Source organism: Varanus komodoensis, unplaced genomic scaffold, assembly GCF_004798865.1.
Source record: "Varanus komodoensis strain SLA01 unplaced genomic scaffold, ASM479886v1 scaffold1, whole genome shotgun sequence".
NCBI lineage: Eukaryota > Metazoa > Chordata > Lepidosauria > Squamata > Varanidae > Varanus > Varanus komodoensis.
Window position 1 is genome coordinate 15,810,128 of NW_025335268.1, and position 16,633 is coordinate 15,826,760.

At 45.0% G+C, this 16,633-nt stretch overlaps 1 protein-coding gene across 2 annotated transcripts in view; it reads right to left on the reverse strand.

Moving 5' to 3' along the window:
- The window catches only part of SLC29A1 (solute carrier family 29 member 1 (Augustine blood group)), an 81,579-nt gene extending 76,713 nt beyond the window's left edge, over positions 1-4,866 (reverse strand). Inside the window, exon 1 of one of the 2 annotated variants that reach the window (XM_044445586.1) lies at positions 4,762-4,866. The gene's annotated coding sequence lies outside the window, so the exon portion shown is untranslated. Of the gene's footprint in view, positions 1-4,353; positions 4,554-4,761 lie in introns of those variants that run through there. The other variant, XM_044445254.1, reaches the window with a different exon arrangement.
- Positions 4,867-16,633: the final 11,767 nt, after the last annotated feature.

The window sequence follows — 16,633 nt, forward strand, 5'->3', positions numbered from 1 at the left end:
TATCTTCATTATGATTTAGCTGCAGCTCTTGTTCAGTCACTAAAACTGTTATTTTTAATCTTACATTATAAACTAGTAGGACTCCTTTCATATATTTTGAATAGGAGAACAGCTTCCTGAAGAGTCAAAGTCAGTGCTAAAGGGCTCCATGCATTAAACCCCATAGGAAACCCCATAAGTTCGTCAGCAGTAAAAGCAAATGAATCTATCCAAGTATATTAAACGTTCGGTTTTCTTCAGAAACTTTTCTTTTCTTCGATTTATCCAAGCACTGTGCCAGCACGGGCTGCAGACCGGCCGGCAGTGGCTGCGGATCGGCCGGCGGTGGCTGTGGATCGGCGGCGGCTGTGACGCGAGCGACAGAGCCGCAGCAGAGGCATTGAAGAGCTACGTGCGGCTCCAGAGCCGCAGGTTGCCGACCCCTGGCCTACCCCTACTAGCATGCCCTGCTCCTGGAGTGATGGGAGTTCTAGTCTCACACATCTGGTGGGTCCAGGTTGGGAAAGTATACTTTAGGCACTGAATAAACTGAACTTTTTCCCAGATGGCTGGTAGTGTCCAGCACAGCAATCAACAAGGCAAGGATGGCAGCCCAAGCAATCGCTTGCTGAAGCAGTCCTGCGAGAGTCTGTTTTACAGAGGCTGCAGTTGTCCCATACAGGAGACACACGTAGAGAGGGGTATGAATTTCTAGTTCCTTTCTGCTCAGCACTGGTCAGACCTCACCTGGAACACTGCATCCAGTTCTGTGCACCAGTTTTAAGAAAGATGGAGACAAGCTGGAAAGCGTTCAGAGGAGCTCAAGTAGGGGATTGGAAACAAAGCCCTGAGAGGAAGATACAGAATTGGACATGCTTAGTCTTGAGAGGGGAAGACTGAGGGGAGATACGATAGCACTCTGATTGAAAGGTTGTCACACAAAGAAGGCCAGGATCTCTTCCCAGTCGTTTTAGCATGCAGGATGAAGAGTAATGGGCTCCAATTGCAGCAAGCTGAACTTCCTGTTCTGGCTGAACATTCCTGATTGTTAGAGTAGCACGACAATGGAACCAATGACTTTCAGAGGCTGTGGGGTTTCTCACACGAAAGGCATTGACAATGCAGCTGGACAGCCATCTGAGAGAGATGGTTCAATCTGGAGTCCTGCACTGAGCAGAGTATTGAACCTGCTGGCCTTCTTGGCCCTTTCATCAATCCTAGTTCCTAGGAATTGGGGTGAAATAGCAGATGCTTCATCTCTAGGGAGAGAAAAGCTCTTTTGTGGACTTTAATCTACAAAAGCTTATGCTGTAATAATTTTTGTTGATGTTGCAAGACTCTTGGCTATAAACACTCAATATCAATATCAGTCAGAACAACGACAACCTAAACCCAGCACAACTAGCTATTTCCTCCCATCTTGCTCCAAGTACTGAGTACACAATACTGCATGCTAATTACATCTGTCTTTCCACCTAACCGTTATTCAATGGGTAGATTTTCAGGGCTGATGCTGAAAGAACATGAAAGAAACTCAGAGGTAATTTATTTTACCTCCCTCCAACTGGTGCCCTTCAAATGCATTGGACTAAATTCTCACTGTAGATCGAGATTATGGAAGTTGCAGTCCTGCATCTAGAGAGCACCAGGTTGGGGAAGGCCGAGGAAGAGAAAGCAGCACGAGGCTTTTGTCCTGCAAATGAACATTCTGGCCATTCACATGCAAGGCTCACAGGCAAATTCCCAAGTGCTTTCACAGAAAAGTCATCACCAGGGCTCCTGCCACCCAGGCTCATTTCGTGCACAATTGGCACCAATCATGCTGCGAGCTCTTCAGCACGGGTCCCCCAACAGATGGCAGCTGAAGAATAATGCGCCTCGCTAGCAACAAGCATCCTCCAGCATCTTCACACAGCCTCTCAGCTTGCTGCAGTAGGAAGGAAGCAGTCTCACTGCACGAAGAAGAAGAATTAGGCAGAGGGCATATCAAGGGGCTTCCCAAGGTCATGCAGCAAATTGGCAACTGCAGCTCCCGCAACTGTGCCGACAACTCACATCTGCCTATTTACTGCACACTGGGCCAAATGAAATATGAAAGGGGCTGACCTACTGGTTTAAAACACTTTAAAAGAGGATGAGGCCAGCAGAACAGCAGGATAAGAGAAGCCGCAATTGTGTCCCTTTCTGCTCCCATGGGACTGTTCAAAAGACACACATAATCCCTTGGTTGCAACAAAGCCATCCCATTGATGATTGCCTCTCACACTTTTTGACTGACCAAAGGTGGCACAGTCCCACCTCTGAGTTAGACATGTATCTATCACTGACCTTGGAATACAGACATTTTTCCAGCACAACAAGGGCTTTTCTGTCTCTTCCAGAAAGGATGAAAGCAAACGAGGATTAGCATAATATTGGAGAGCCTGCCAGCATGCAGCCACACTGCTGTGTGCTTTACAGATTTGCATGCGACCTTGAGAACACGCATAACTATACACAGAGTCAGTTCCAGACAGGAAACCCCAAAGACAAATCACCAGTGAACTCTGCCCTTTGCTCACCTACATGACCCACCTTTCTTGTTTAGATCTAGGGAAAAGATACACTGGAAAACATGTGCAGCTAAACCACAGTCTAGATCAAGTTCCTCCAACTAGGTACCTACCAGATGTTTGGGACTTCAGATCCCATCAGCCTCAGTAGGTCTGGCCAACAATCAGAAATGCTAGTTGTCAGCCAACACATCTAAAGGGCACCAGACTGGGAGAGCCTGGGTTAGAGATTAGGTGCAAAGAAACACTGCTTAGCCAGCGCCAGAGGCAGCAGGAAGGATGCCTCATCAAGAATGTATTAGTACCAGAATCCAAGCAAGGTCTCTGACTCCCTGCCACAGGTGTGCTGCACCTAACAGCACATTCTTCACATTTGCTATTTGACAGGTCTAGCTACGCCATGGATTAGAATCAAGCCACTGCATCCATCTGATTTTACAACAATTCACAGGGAAAATCAAACCAAGCCTTATGTTAGGGCCTATGGTTATTATCATTATATCTGTATCCCATTTCTTGTCCTCTTCCAAGAAACCCAGAGTACCTTATATGGTCCTACTCTTCATTTTATCAACACAGCAGCCCTGTGAAGTAGGTCAGGTTACACATCAGTGACAGGCCCAAAGTCACCCACTGAGCATCATGGCCAAGCGGGGACTAGAAGTCAGATTCCCCAAGTTGCACTCCAGCACTCTGACCACCACATCACCTGGTTCCACTACACCATCCCACCAGCATTCACCAATAAGGTAAGGAATTTTTTCTTATCTTAGTGGTAAGAAAAGACCAGAGCCTCCTCCTGTACAGCAACATGCTAACACGAGAGATCCAAAAGCATTAAGTGTACATTCCCTTCCTAGCAGCTCAAAGAACAAACAAGAATTTCCACAGCATCAGGACAATCTACTGTATGCTATTACATCAGCTGGTATCAACCTTTTTTTGTGGGATTTTGTGGAATCCATTCCATCTGTGTTTTGCAATTGATCAGGTGTCTCTTGTTCCATTGTCTGCTCATTGACAGAACTGGATTTCCCCCATAAATCTGATGTATTTGGGTAAATACACTTTAATGCAAATGTGCCTTAGTGTAAGTCCCCCACAAAAGTATTATTCCCCCATGCAATTTAACATTTCTATCAAGCCAGTGAGGGCCGTCAGAATTTGGGAATAAGAGGCACTATTTCTCTGTAAACATCTGACTCAGGTGAGGTTGGGCCATGTGCCTGGATGCAGCAATGAGACAGATGAGAGACCACAAACTGAGACTGAATCCTGGCAGGACAGGCACTCCATGGGTGTGCGAGTCCCAAGTACAGGAATTGGAGAGTCTAATTAATAATTACAATACAATTACAATTGTAATTACAATTGTATTGTAATGCATAGCATGCTGTATTTAAATGTTTTTAATTTTCAAGTAAATCATAAACATTTTTGGATATGGAGAGTGGTACATAACTCTATTAAATAGTGAAAAAGTGGTTTGCAAGTCTGTGACAAAAAAATAACAGCTGGTCTGCTGCAAAATCTGCAGGTCAGATTCAGCAAAATCTGGATCCACTTGAATCAGTTTTCTCTAATGCCCTTATTAAATTCCTTAGCAACGCCACCTATAAGTTATTTGTGGGGCTTCAGGACAAACCCAGTAAGAATTCCTTAGTCCCTCCCATAAGGAAGGGCCCAATGCTCTGGCAACTTGACACTTTTAAATTCTAGTCACTGACTAATCTCACAAACAAGGCCACGTCCCCGTGCTCCGCAATAATTATGGCATAAATTACTGTCCTCATTCCAGGGATCTTGCATTTTGACAACTAACCGGGTTCCAAACCATCGCTCCTATCCCGCCCGCCGCAACTTCTTCCCGAGCAAATCTCTGAGGAAGGGGATGCTGAAGAGCAGGAAAATCCCCGCGAGTCAGCAGGCTGGGAGAAGCGCCTCGCCTGCTCTCTCCGAGCAGCGAGCTGCCCTTCAAGCACCCACTCGACCGGTCAGGCCCGATCTGCGCCGGCGGACTGTCCGGATCCCGGCACGTGCCAAGAGGGCAAACGCTCCGGCGCCAGGCTCCGCCCCTCAAGCGGCGACTTCGGACCAATGAAATCCGCGCTCGGCCAGCCCGCCGCTAGAGGGAACTGCGCCCCTGGCCGCCCCAGCCAGGCGCAGGGCAGAACCGACTCCGCCGGGGAGCGGAGGCATCGGCGCCTTCCCCGCCCCCTCTGTTTACAACCTGTCTGCAGGCTTCTTCCGAAGGGAGCGCCGCCAAAGGCAAAGGGGCCGGCGAAACGGGGAGGCGCGCCTTGCCGATACGCAGACGGCAGCTGGACGGCTGTGCTGAGGCGCCGCCGCCGCGCCCGCTTGTGCCAACCACGCTGTCGCTGCAGACTCTCGACGAGGCTCTCCTCTCCGTCCTCCTGCTTGAGCGCTCACCAGGTCCTAGTGCTCCCAGAAGCCGCCCTGGGGGAACTGCCAGCAGCTGCAGCGACTCCCGAGGGCGTTCGCCTCTGTTAGCTTCCCGGGATGAACCTTTTGGAGCAGCAAGTCCCAACTCCGGGACACGTGCCTCAGTTTAGATAGGGGCGTCCCTGAGCGGAGTGCCTTTTCTGCCCACCCTGGGCAGGACTTGTTGTGCGTTTGACAGCTCCCCCACAGCAGACAGAAACGCAGCAGGTGTTTGCGCAGGCCGGCTGAATTCGTGGACCGGCCTTCTCGTCAGTGCAGAATAAGCCGCCAGCCTGCAGCGCAGGGGTGAGACGGAAAAGGACTTCGGCATGGCGCTGCTCGGGCAGGACTTTGGAGTAGATGTGCGAGGGCCGCTCTGCAGGACATGTGGACTCCAAAACGGCAGGCACACCTCTTTTTGAACTAGGTGAAGAAGTACACTTTGCTATCAAAAGACAACTCCTTGTGTCAATAGCATTAATTCCGGAGTAAAAGTAAGAAGCTGTAGGACTGTCCCTTCCAGGACAGGCTGCATTGCCTTCAGTCAAATCGTCTCATTTCTTCTCTTGCGAAATTAGTGCCAAGGGGAATTACGATGGGGCAAGACCCCGCGAGATCCACACATGCCTGCTTTGTCCCTTGCCTATTAATATATAAGCAAGGAAACATGAGTCTTGCTGTTCTTTCTCCCTGCCGGAGAAAGATCCATAGCTCAGTAGCAGAGCACATGTCTTGCATGCACAAAATGCCTGGCTCAGTCCTTCCTATATCCAGGTATAGAATGTCAAGAGGAGAATGGCCAAAGGTTCAAGGCTGAGTTCTTGGACTGCAGTGGTTGTTGGAGTAGTCAAGAAAAGCCTGGACGGACCACTGTGTATTTCAAGGTAGCACCATGCCCTCAAATGAAAGGGAGGAGGGTAGCATTTAAGACAAGGGTGGGAAGCATGCAGCCAGCCACGTGTTTTGAGTGAACCTCTCACTGGTCCTAGCCAACATGGGCAGTGAGTGAAGCACTGTGACACCAAAAAGCAAGCAAGGAAACATACTGGAGGGCCACAAGTTGTCCACCCCTGCCTTAGGTCAGACTGCACAGAGGACAAAATCCCATCTAAACCAGGGTCTGGAGCAGGCAATTGATCATCCTGGACCAAGAACCTAGAGAAATCTTTGTGTCCAGATGTGTTCAAAAATAAAGAGCAAACTCTCTCTCATGACCTTTCACTTCCTGCTTTCAGCAAGCAAACAGGATGTGGTGCTCCATGTAGCATGCTGCCTTCTCATGCTTTTTAGAAATGGGAATTTCCACCTTGCAGCAGTAGGTCACCAGAGGTGGACCTGAAGGCAGTGGAACAACCCAGGCCTAGTTTGTGACGCAGCATTCTTCCTTGCAAACCCAAGGATTGCACCTATGGCTTTTTCCTCATTCCTCCCTATTCCATTTTCTTTTTCATTTAATTTAAGAGTGCAACCCAAAAGACAGGGACCTCTGTCTTTTATTGTTCAATTCCAAGCAGCTCCAGGACCCTCTTTGGCTGAGAAATGTGGTAATATTTTAATGTATTTATTATTGCCAAGCAAATAAATTGATTTTAATGGTTACAAATTAAAAAATGTAACCGTCTACATGCCTAGGTGATTGCTTCCAGACTATATCAAAAAAGAGGGTTAAAGGATGCTACAGCAACCAACAGCAACCTTGCTGGTGGATCCCAGCAGCCTGTACTTTTAATATTCCATTGTGAATGATGAGATTGAAAGTGCATGATTGTAGTCTAACCAGGCCCCATTCCCCCACCCTTCACTTGGTGGGTGACCTCACTTCTGCAGTTTAAAGCATCTTTGGCAAATTCTATATTTATTTATTTAGAAAATTTCTATGCTGCCCCATTCGCCGAAGCCTCGGGGCGGCAAATTCTATATGTATTAACTTTGCGTACATGAGTTTTAGTTGGTACAGCTCAAGGATGTTGACACATGCATGCCATCACTTCTGTCCTGGATCTTTTCCTCTCCTGGTGCATAAAAGCAGGGAAGGAAACCAGGCTGCGCCAGGGAGGTGAGGAATGTCTGCTTGTGGAAAGGACTGGTCCCCTGCAGCCTGAAAGAGGTGGCAGTGACACCATCCTGAGCTTAGCCTCTGTGAAACCAGAAGATTCCAGCAACCTTAGGCCAGTGGCAAATGTGCTTTTTCTGGTCCAGGTCCTTGAGTGGATGCTGGCCAACCAGCTCTGAACCACTCTTGGATGAGACTGAGTATTTGACTCCATTTCAGCCAGGGTTCAGGCTGGCTTTTGGCACAGGAACAACTTTGATTGCCCTCTGTGATGACTATTCCTGGAAAGAGATAGGAGACCTCCTCTGGCATTCAGCACCATGGACCACAGTGTTCTTTGGGGGTGGCTGAGAGTGGGGGGTACTGCTTTTTAATGGTTCTTCTACTTGGATAGTCTACTTCAGAAGGCAGTGCTTGAGAATATTACTTGGCCCCATTGATTCTCCAATATGGCACTCTTAAGGTGTGGGTTTTATCCTCATGTTATTTAATATCTACATTAAATTGCTGAGAGAGGTCATTTGGAGTTTTAAAGTGTGTTGCCATCAATACTCTGATAACATGCAACTCTCCTCTTTTTTATCTCCTCCTCTTCTCCATCAGATGAGGCTGTGGATGTGGTAAACTGATGCCTGGCTGCAGCAGTGGACTGCATAAGAGTTAATAAGCTGAAGTCCAATCCAGACAAAACTGAGCTGCTGGTAGCGGGTGCCCTGACCAGATGGAGGGTGTTTACCTTCTCTTGGATGGGGTTGCACTCCTCTTGAAGGAGCAGGGTTGTAGCTTGGGGGTGTTCTTGAGCTATCTATTGTCAATTGAGGCTCATGAAGCCTCAGTGACACCAAGAACCTTCTACCAACTTTAGCTGTTCGCCCAGCTATGAACCTACCAGGGCAGGGATAGCCTCATTTCAGTAACCTATGTTCTGATAATCTCTAAATTAGATTACTGTGATGGATGTTACATGAGACCACTCTTATAAACTGTGCAGAAGCTACAGCTTGTGCAAAAAATAGAAGCCAGAATAATAGGTGGGACCAAAAAGTCTGAACATGTAACACCAGTTCTGGCCAACTGGTATTGGTCTCCTATAGGCTTCTGAGCCTGACTTAAGGTGCTGGTCTTAACATATAAAGACTTGGACAGCTTTGGATGGCAATACTTGATAAAATGCCTCTCCCACCTGCAATCTACCTGGACACGATGACTGACCCTCTTCTAAGTGCCACTTCCAAGGGAGTCACAGAGGGCAGCCACATGGGGGAGGGCCTTCTCAGTGGCATCCCCCTGACTGGGGAATGGTCTCCCCACAGAGGGATATCCTCTGCTAAGGCATTTAAAAATACTTCAAGTTGATGTAATGGCTGGATTTGGGCACTCATGTTAGATTGTTTATACATCTACTCAGTCCTGTTGCTAAATTGTTCATCCACTTTTAACCCTTTTAAAATGTTGCAGTGTGGAAAGTACATGGTTGTTTTTTGCTGCATTTTGTGTTGTTTGTAGGAACTGCTGCAAACTGTTAAGAGTCCTTCAGCTATCAAGTGGTATAGAAATGAAATAAATAAAATATGCTGTATGGAATATTCCCTGGCAAGTGAATTTATATTTGCAGCCTTAGTTGTAATACTCCATCCACACCCCAACCCATCTCCCCAAAACAGAAAGACAGACACAAAAGAGGAAGAGAGGGGGAGGACTGATAATTACAATGCAATTATCTCCTAATAAGAGTACATGTGATTGTTGCCTACATTAAATATAGTACTGCACACTTTTTCCATGTAATGGAAACATGACCTCTCCAGCCACCACCTGCATTCTGTTTGCACAGGCTGCTTTTCGCACCAGCAGGAAAGATTGAAAAAAAACATGTGCACTCACAGTTCAAACATAAATATTATAGTCCTCCCTTCCTTAAATTCTGTCTTTATAGACCAGCAGGAAGAGATCAATAGAGCCATCTGTATCCTCATCATAGCACAGAGTTCACCTAATTACATACCACTTGAAATATATCAGTTAAAATATTACTTTATGTGGCTGAATATTATTAAATGCAAATCATGTGCAAGCTTGAAACTACAACTGATTTTGACTTTCAGTCTCCATGGACTGGAAGGCTGCAATCCTCTTCTCACTTACCTGAAAGTAAGTCCCATTGAATGCACTGGAGCTTACTTCTAAGTAGACATCATCATTATTAATTTTATTCTATAGCCCCAATAGCTGAATCTTTCTGGCTGATGTTCAAGAGTTGATAAAATATAGTAAAATATAACATAACTTATAAATAAAGTAAAAAACATCATGAACTTTTCCTAAAGATTTTAAACGAAATTTTAACAACTTAAGCAACTAAGTCCAGAATGATAAGCCTGCTAAAAATAACTAACATTACTCATTATGTGCTATTTGGAGTTGTGAAATGTTTCAGCAGAATGGGCAGTCTTAACCTGGCAAGGAAAAGAGAGTAAAATTGGTGCCATCAGGCTTCACTGAGGCGAGCATTCCATAATTGGAGGCTACCACAGAGAAGGTACTTCCCTTGGAAATGGGATTCAGAGAAAGGCCTCAGATATTGAGCATAGTGGTTGAGTAGATTGCAGTTGGAAGAGGCATTCTGCCAAGTATTGTATAGAATTGCACTGTAAATAATAGCAGAAAAAGGAAAAGAATAAAAGTAATTGACTTATGGATACCATTTTGTGGGACTTTACTCAGGACATGAGCTTGTGTCTAGCCACTGCCCCAGAAGCACAACACAAACAGTCTTACATGAGCAGTACTTTAGAGAAGATTGTGACTGTTCTCTGGTTGCTAAATGCTTGCCCTCTTCTCTCTGTTAAGCCAGATCCTACATCTGCAGAACAGGATGCTCAGCCCAGCAAAAGCATGTGGGGACAAGAACAGAATAGCCCCGAGACAGAACAGAAACAGCAATGATCACAGAGCAATGACTTGCAAAGGCAAGAATTTTTCCATCTGCATTCTTCTTTCAATTAGCCTTTCTCCAAAGCAGCTTTTCAAACATAAAATGGGTGTCAGCTTCAGGGTTGTTGTAGCTTTTCTTTTTCATTTAAACATCTTGTCTGGCCTGGGGCGTTTCAGAAGAGGCATGTGAGCCTGCCTTGGAGGTAGGCATCATACCAAGGGCCAAGTGAGGCAGAAGTAACCCAAGCAGCAAAAGATGGAACTGCACAAGAATGATGCTGAGAAAAGTGCAGCCAAGCTCCAGGAATTTCAGTCCTCCTAAATCCACAATTCTGCAACTTCAGGATGCTATTGCATCTGTCACCATCAATCCCCTGCTCCATCTTTTCAGGCAGATTGCAGAAGGAAATTTAACATACTGAGCTATCTTTACTGGGTATTTAATATGTTGAAGAACACAGATACCTTATCTGCTAAGAGGCCTTGCCTGCGAAAAGGCCAGCTTCATCTGGTACTCCAGAGAGAATCACAGAATGGAATAGTAGAGTTGGAAGGGGCCTATAAGGCCATCAAGTCCAATCCCCTGCTCAATGCAGGACCATGAGTTAAAGCATCCCTGATAGATGGCTGTCCAACTGCCTCTTGAATGCTTCCAGTGATTGGTTCCACTGCTATACTGCTTTAACATTAAAAAAAAAATTCCTGATGTCCAGCCAGAATCTGGCTTCCTGCAACTTGAGCCCATTATTTGTGTCCTGCACTCTCGGATGACTGAGAAGAGATTTTGTCCTTCCTCTCTGTGACAGTCTTTCAAGTACTTGTAATGTGCTCTCCTGTCTCTCCTCAGGTCTTCTCTTCTCAAGGCTAAACATGCCCAGCTCTTTCAATTTCTTCTCATAGGGCTTTGTTTCTAGTCCCGTGGTCATCTTCATTGCCCTTCTCTGAACTTTTCCCATTTTGTCTGCATGGTTGGGAAAGGCAATCTGTACCTAAGAACAAAACACAGTCATGCAGGATCAGTCCAAGGTTTAGCTCATGACACAGTGGCCAGAGAGCTGCCCATGAAAAACCCACAAGCAGGATGCATGTTCCCTAGCCACTGGCATACATAGGCATATGGCCCCTGATTCTGGAAGAAACACACAGCCATAAAGACTAGTAGCTATTGAAAGCCTTATCCATGAATGTGCCACATCCTCTTTTAACGCCACCCAAACTGCTGACCCCAGCTACTTCATGTGGCCGCAAATTCCACACTACGCAGTGTGTGAAAAAAATACTTCCCTTGAGCTGTCCTGATTCTCACACCATGCAGTTATTCATGGGATGACCCTGGGCTCTAATGTTATGAGTGGGAGAAAAATTTACTCCCTATCCACCTTCTGCATGCCATGCACACTTTTGTAAACTTCTACCATGTCTCCCCTTCCTTGTCCTTTTTTTCTAAAAAAAGGTCCCAGATGAAACTTTTATTTATAGGGGAGCTGCAGCAGCCCCATGATTGTTTTAGTTCCACTTTCTTGCATTTTTCCAACTCTATACTGTCCCTTTTTAGATGTGGTAACTAGAATTATGCACAGTGTTTTGTTCTAGTTATTTATTTATTTATTTATATTTAAAACTTTTATATGCCATCGCCACATGCCTCAGCATCTCTAAGTGTGATTGTTTTACTTTCAATTTCTTTTCTATTCATGCCTCTCATGAAACTTACTTGTTCCACAACAGTCACATGCTGGGTTGACATTTTCATCAGCTGCCCACTACAACCCCGATATCTCTTTCTTGGCCAGTCATCACTGGCTCAGCTCCCATCATCTTATCCTTGAAGTTGGGATTTTTGCCTCAGTATGCATTACTTTACCCTTGCTTAGGCTGAACTGCATCTGCCATTTCGATACCCATTCTCCCAGATTGGAGAGATCCTTTTGAAGCTGCTCACAATCCATGTTTGTTTTAGCCAGCCTAAACGGTTTGGCATCATCAGCAAATTTGGTCACTTTGCCGCTCACTCCCAATACTGAATCATTTATGAATAAACTGAAAAGCATACGGTTCCCTGTGGGAGCCCATTGTTTACACCCCCATTGGAAGAATTTATCATTCATTCCTACTTTCTACTTCCTGTACTTTAAGGAGTTTTGGTTCTTAAACCAAAAGTTCAAAAGCCTTTTGGAAGTCCATGTAAACAATGTATATAGAATCACACTGTCCACATTTGGTCTGACCCTCTCAACTCTAAAATGTTAGGGAGCCCATTGTTTACACCCCCATTGGAAGAATTTATCATTCATTCCTACTTTCTATTTCCTGTACTTTAAGGAGTTTTGGTTCTTAAACCAAAAGTTCAAAAGCCTTTTGGAAGTCCATGTAAACAATGTATATGGAATCACTCTGTCCACATTTGGTCTGACCCTCTCAACTCTAAAATGTTAGGGATAGGGCTTACCTTTATGGAAACTATGCTGATTCTTTTTCAGTCGGGCTTGTCCTTATATATATGAGGGGGGAGCCAAAAAAACAGGAATTATCTTCTGGAGGGTAGACCCCATGTAGAACAGGCTTCCCCCACTAGATGAGTGTTCTAGGAACCCATCTGCATCAGTGTCTCCAGCTGGGTTGTTGCAAGAGACGGCATTGCGTTCCATTGAGGGGTTTTTGGAGACTCTTTCAATGAGTTGGCCTATTTAATGATGGCTGATTTACATGAACAACATGTGGCAGTGAAATTTTGTTCAGCTGAGCGTTCAGCAGTTTTTCACCAAAATCAGCATTACTCTTTTGCCCCGCTGTTCCTAGTCACTCGATCTTGCCCCCATGGGACTTTTTTTTTTGTTTTTTTTCTGATGAAAAAAGTCCTCAAAGGGAAACATTTTGTCAATGTGGAAGAAGTGAAACCAAAACCAGCAGAAGTACTAAGAGGCATTGAAATTGACAAGTTCAAAACCTGTTTTGAGCAGTGGAAAAAAGGTGTATTGCATTAAACGGAGAGTACCTTGAAGGTGACTGAAGTTCAAAATGTAAAAATAAATACATGATTTTTTTATAAATAACTACCTGGTGTTTTGGGTTTCCCCTCATACTTATTAATTTTTAATCAACTTGTCAGCTGATTTACTCAGAACAGATATTAAGCTAACCAGCCTTTAATTTCTTGGATGCTTCAGATCCTGTTTAAAAAATCAGCATTACTAGCTATTCTTCAGTCCTCCCAAATTGAGACTGATCTTATTGGCATATTACATGTTACATATATGAGTTCCTTAGGATGGATACCAACTGGGCCTGGTGATTGGTTAATTTTACATTCGTCAGTGAGGATGAGAATTTCATCTTCTGTCAATGCTGCTTGCCTCAGGTTCTTGGATTCCCTTCCTGAAAACCTCACTTCAGCCATAGGATCAGATCTATGTCTTCTGCAATGAAAACAATGAAATAATTTATTCAGCTTCTCTCCTACTCCCCTGTCTTCTTTTAGTTCTCTTTTAATTCTGTTATCATTCATTAGTTCAGCTGTTTCCTAAACTGATTTCCTGCTTGTGATATATTTAGATTAGATGTGCTTTTCAGAATGCTTCTTGCATCACAAGATTACCCTGAATGTTTCATCTGAGGGATGAAAGCATGTTGCAAATACAAGATTAGTTGTGGTGCTTGGAATTGGCACCCACAGCACGTCTGTGAAAAAGACTGGCCATTTTAGGTTTTTCTAGTCTGCTCAACACTGTGCCCTTTTTGGCACACAAGGCAACACCTCCTTCGGTATGCACTTCCTTGCCCTTCCTATAGAGCTCGTGTCCAAAGGTGACTGTATCCTACTAGGTCTTTCCATTCCATCAGCCTTCTGCAATGCCCATTATATCTTGGTTCTCCTTTAAAACCAGGCACTTGAAGTCTCCCATTCTGACTTGGAAGTGTCTAGTGTTAGCATACAAACATATATATTCAGTGTCCCTCCCCAGATGTCTCTGGCACTTTGCCTGTCATGTTTAACCATTTCTCATGGCCTATTTCTTCCCTGTGTATAATTGGACAATCCAGGGACATTTTAATCATCATCTGATAGGGATTAGCCTATGCGGACTAGATGCTTTCAGTTCCTCTTAGCTTTCTGCAGAGAGACTACAGCTTTCCACCAACAGTCTGGTTCCATGTTGGTTCAAGTGGAGCCACCATCCAATCCATGTGTTGAGACATCCTGGGGCTTATCTAGCTGGCCTTTTATATGGAACAGATAATATTTCAGAGAGAGTCACCTTAATGGTCCTGGGTTTCAACCTCCTACCTAGGAATCTTCATTTTGCTTCCTAGACCTCATGACTACATTTCCCTACTTCCTTGGTACCAACATCTATGAAGACCACTGACTCCACCCCAGCACTGCTTACACAGCTATCTGGGTGGTGTGTGATGCCTGCTGCCTTTGCACAAGGCAGGCTATTTGCCATGTGGTCTACATGTCCATCACAAAATTATCTTTGTATCTAATGATCATTTGCCCACTACAACAAGCCACCATCTGGCACATCCTTGGTGCAAGAGGAGATTTGCTCATCAACTGAGGTATCGGTGCCCTCTAAGAGATCATTTCCTCTTTCCCCAGAATAATACCCTCCTCCTCCAAGTCGCTCCCTACCGACCACCTCTCCATGACAGCAGAGGAACTGTCACCCAGGGATCAAGTCCTTGAGGTCACAGCCACCAACCTTTCTACCTCATAGCTTCTCCAGGTTAGCAACCTTGGCTGTAAAGGGAAAAAAGCCCCTTGAGATCCAGCAGCTCATTATAAGCAGCACTCACCCACTGTGCCTCTCCAGCCAGCAGTTAGTTGTCCATGTGGAACTCAGTGCAATACTCGGTTTACTTTTTATTGAGATTGAGACGTTTATCTAGAAAACTACTAGGGCAAGTTGGGGAATTTACATATGCTATTTATATTTATAGTTATTTATAGTTAGTTGCTATGGGAAGGGAGGTACGAGTTGATTCCCTTCTCGTCCTGTTGCTAAGCTTGCACAAGTGCTGATGCTTTGCTACAGGGGCAGAGGTGCATCATCCCTGGGGCTCCTTGAACTCCAAGGCTGTCTCCCCTGCAAGTCGGTCTCCTTACACAGTTCTAGCTAGCTCGGTCCGGCTGCCATTCCACCTAATCTGATTGGAGAGCATTAGAGAGCTGTGGCTTGTGTGTCTTCTAAAACTGAATGGTAGGCTGAACTCTCAAACTTGGGATGTGTCTATTTCTGAACTTCAGTTTATGAATGACTCTACAGACCTAAAACTTGAGCCTACACTGATCTCAAGCTGAAGTTAGGCTACACTTTTTGTTTATAAGCTGCACCTTCCCCTAGGTAGGCTCTTGTCAGTATAGATGTGTATTTATTCATCCCTTTCTAAACTTGAGTCAAGTATGTGGTTAAGAATCTCTATAACCACTCAGCAATTTGTTAGAGTAAGGCTACAAGTACTGTTAAGTTCCTGCTAGATTGAGCTTCCATCTATGAGTTTGTAGCAGGTTAACACTTTGAGGATTTAGCTCCCTTTACTCTATCCTTGTTTTGAGCTCAGTTGATTTATGAAATTAAATTAGCTTTAAGTGATAGCTGAGATAATTTAATAGCAAAGGAAATGGCACTTACCTTCTCTTATATGGGTAACTTGTGGGCTGATGTTACTACACTGAGGCCAAGACACTTTATCACTGGGACTCCTTGTGCTCTTGTTAATCCCACACTGAGGCCTGAGTGGCTTGCCTGTGGATACCTGAGGAGCTTGTTGCAGAGGTCAGTTTTGAAACAGGGGCTTGCTGGTTCATTGCTCACTCGATCTTATTGCTTCTGTAACACACATGGTGACACAAGTACATTCATTCACACATGGCCTACTTGTGGTACTCCCGTGAAAGTTCCATTGCAGGACTATACTCCTGCACAGAAAATTCTGTCCTGTGTGAAGTGGCCCAAAGGAAGTGATAATGCTGGTGTTTGGTTTGTGTGTGCAGTGAGAAGCAATGGTGAGCATCAGGTTTCTTCTGAAGAGTACACAGCTCTTCTTTCCAACTGTTCTTATTCTAGTAGCGTGGCTGTTGACTCCCTGGTGTTGCTGTTAAATCAAGTGACTGCACTGGGCCAACATCCAAGACAAAGAGTCAGAGAGAACAGCAGATTAATGTCAGAGCTGAAATGAAGCCCAAAAAGGAGAGTCATGCCTGTTAACCAATGTGTGCCAGCTAATTGTGGAGGACCACATGTTCGCTGTTGGATGGAGACCTATTTTGCCCTCTGTGTAAGTGCATCTCTATTTCTGAGCAAGGTATTTATTCTACCTCGTTTAGTTTCTTCTGTTTTATAACCATGCTGTATAGTTGGAGCAATCTTTATATTATATATTTATTGATTGGGTTTGGAAGATAAGAGGAGCACTTTGGGGAATTCTAGCCATGCATTGTGCCCAAAATTCCCGTGACCAACAACTGGGAACAGTGGAGGGTAAGATGCCTTCTCCTCCCTGCCAGGTTCTCCCACAGGTGTCCCAGGTGCTGCTGCTGGAGCACTGTGGAGAGCAGTGCAGCACCGGAGAGTGCGAAACGGCACTTCTGGACAGCTCTCAGAGACTCTGCTTTTTTCCACCCTTTGCCTCTGCCAGGCAGAGGGGCCAATCCATTCTGCTTGCCTTA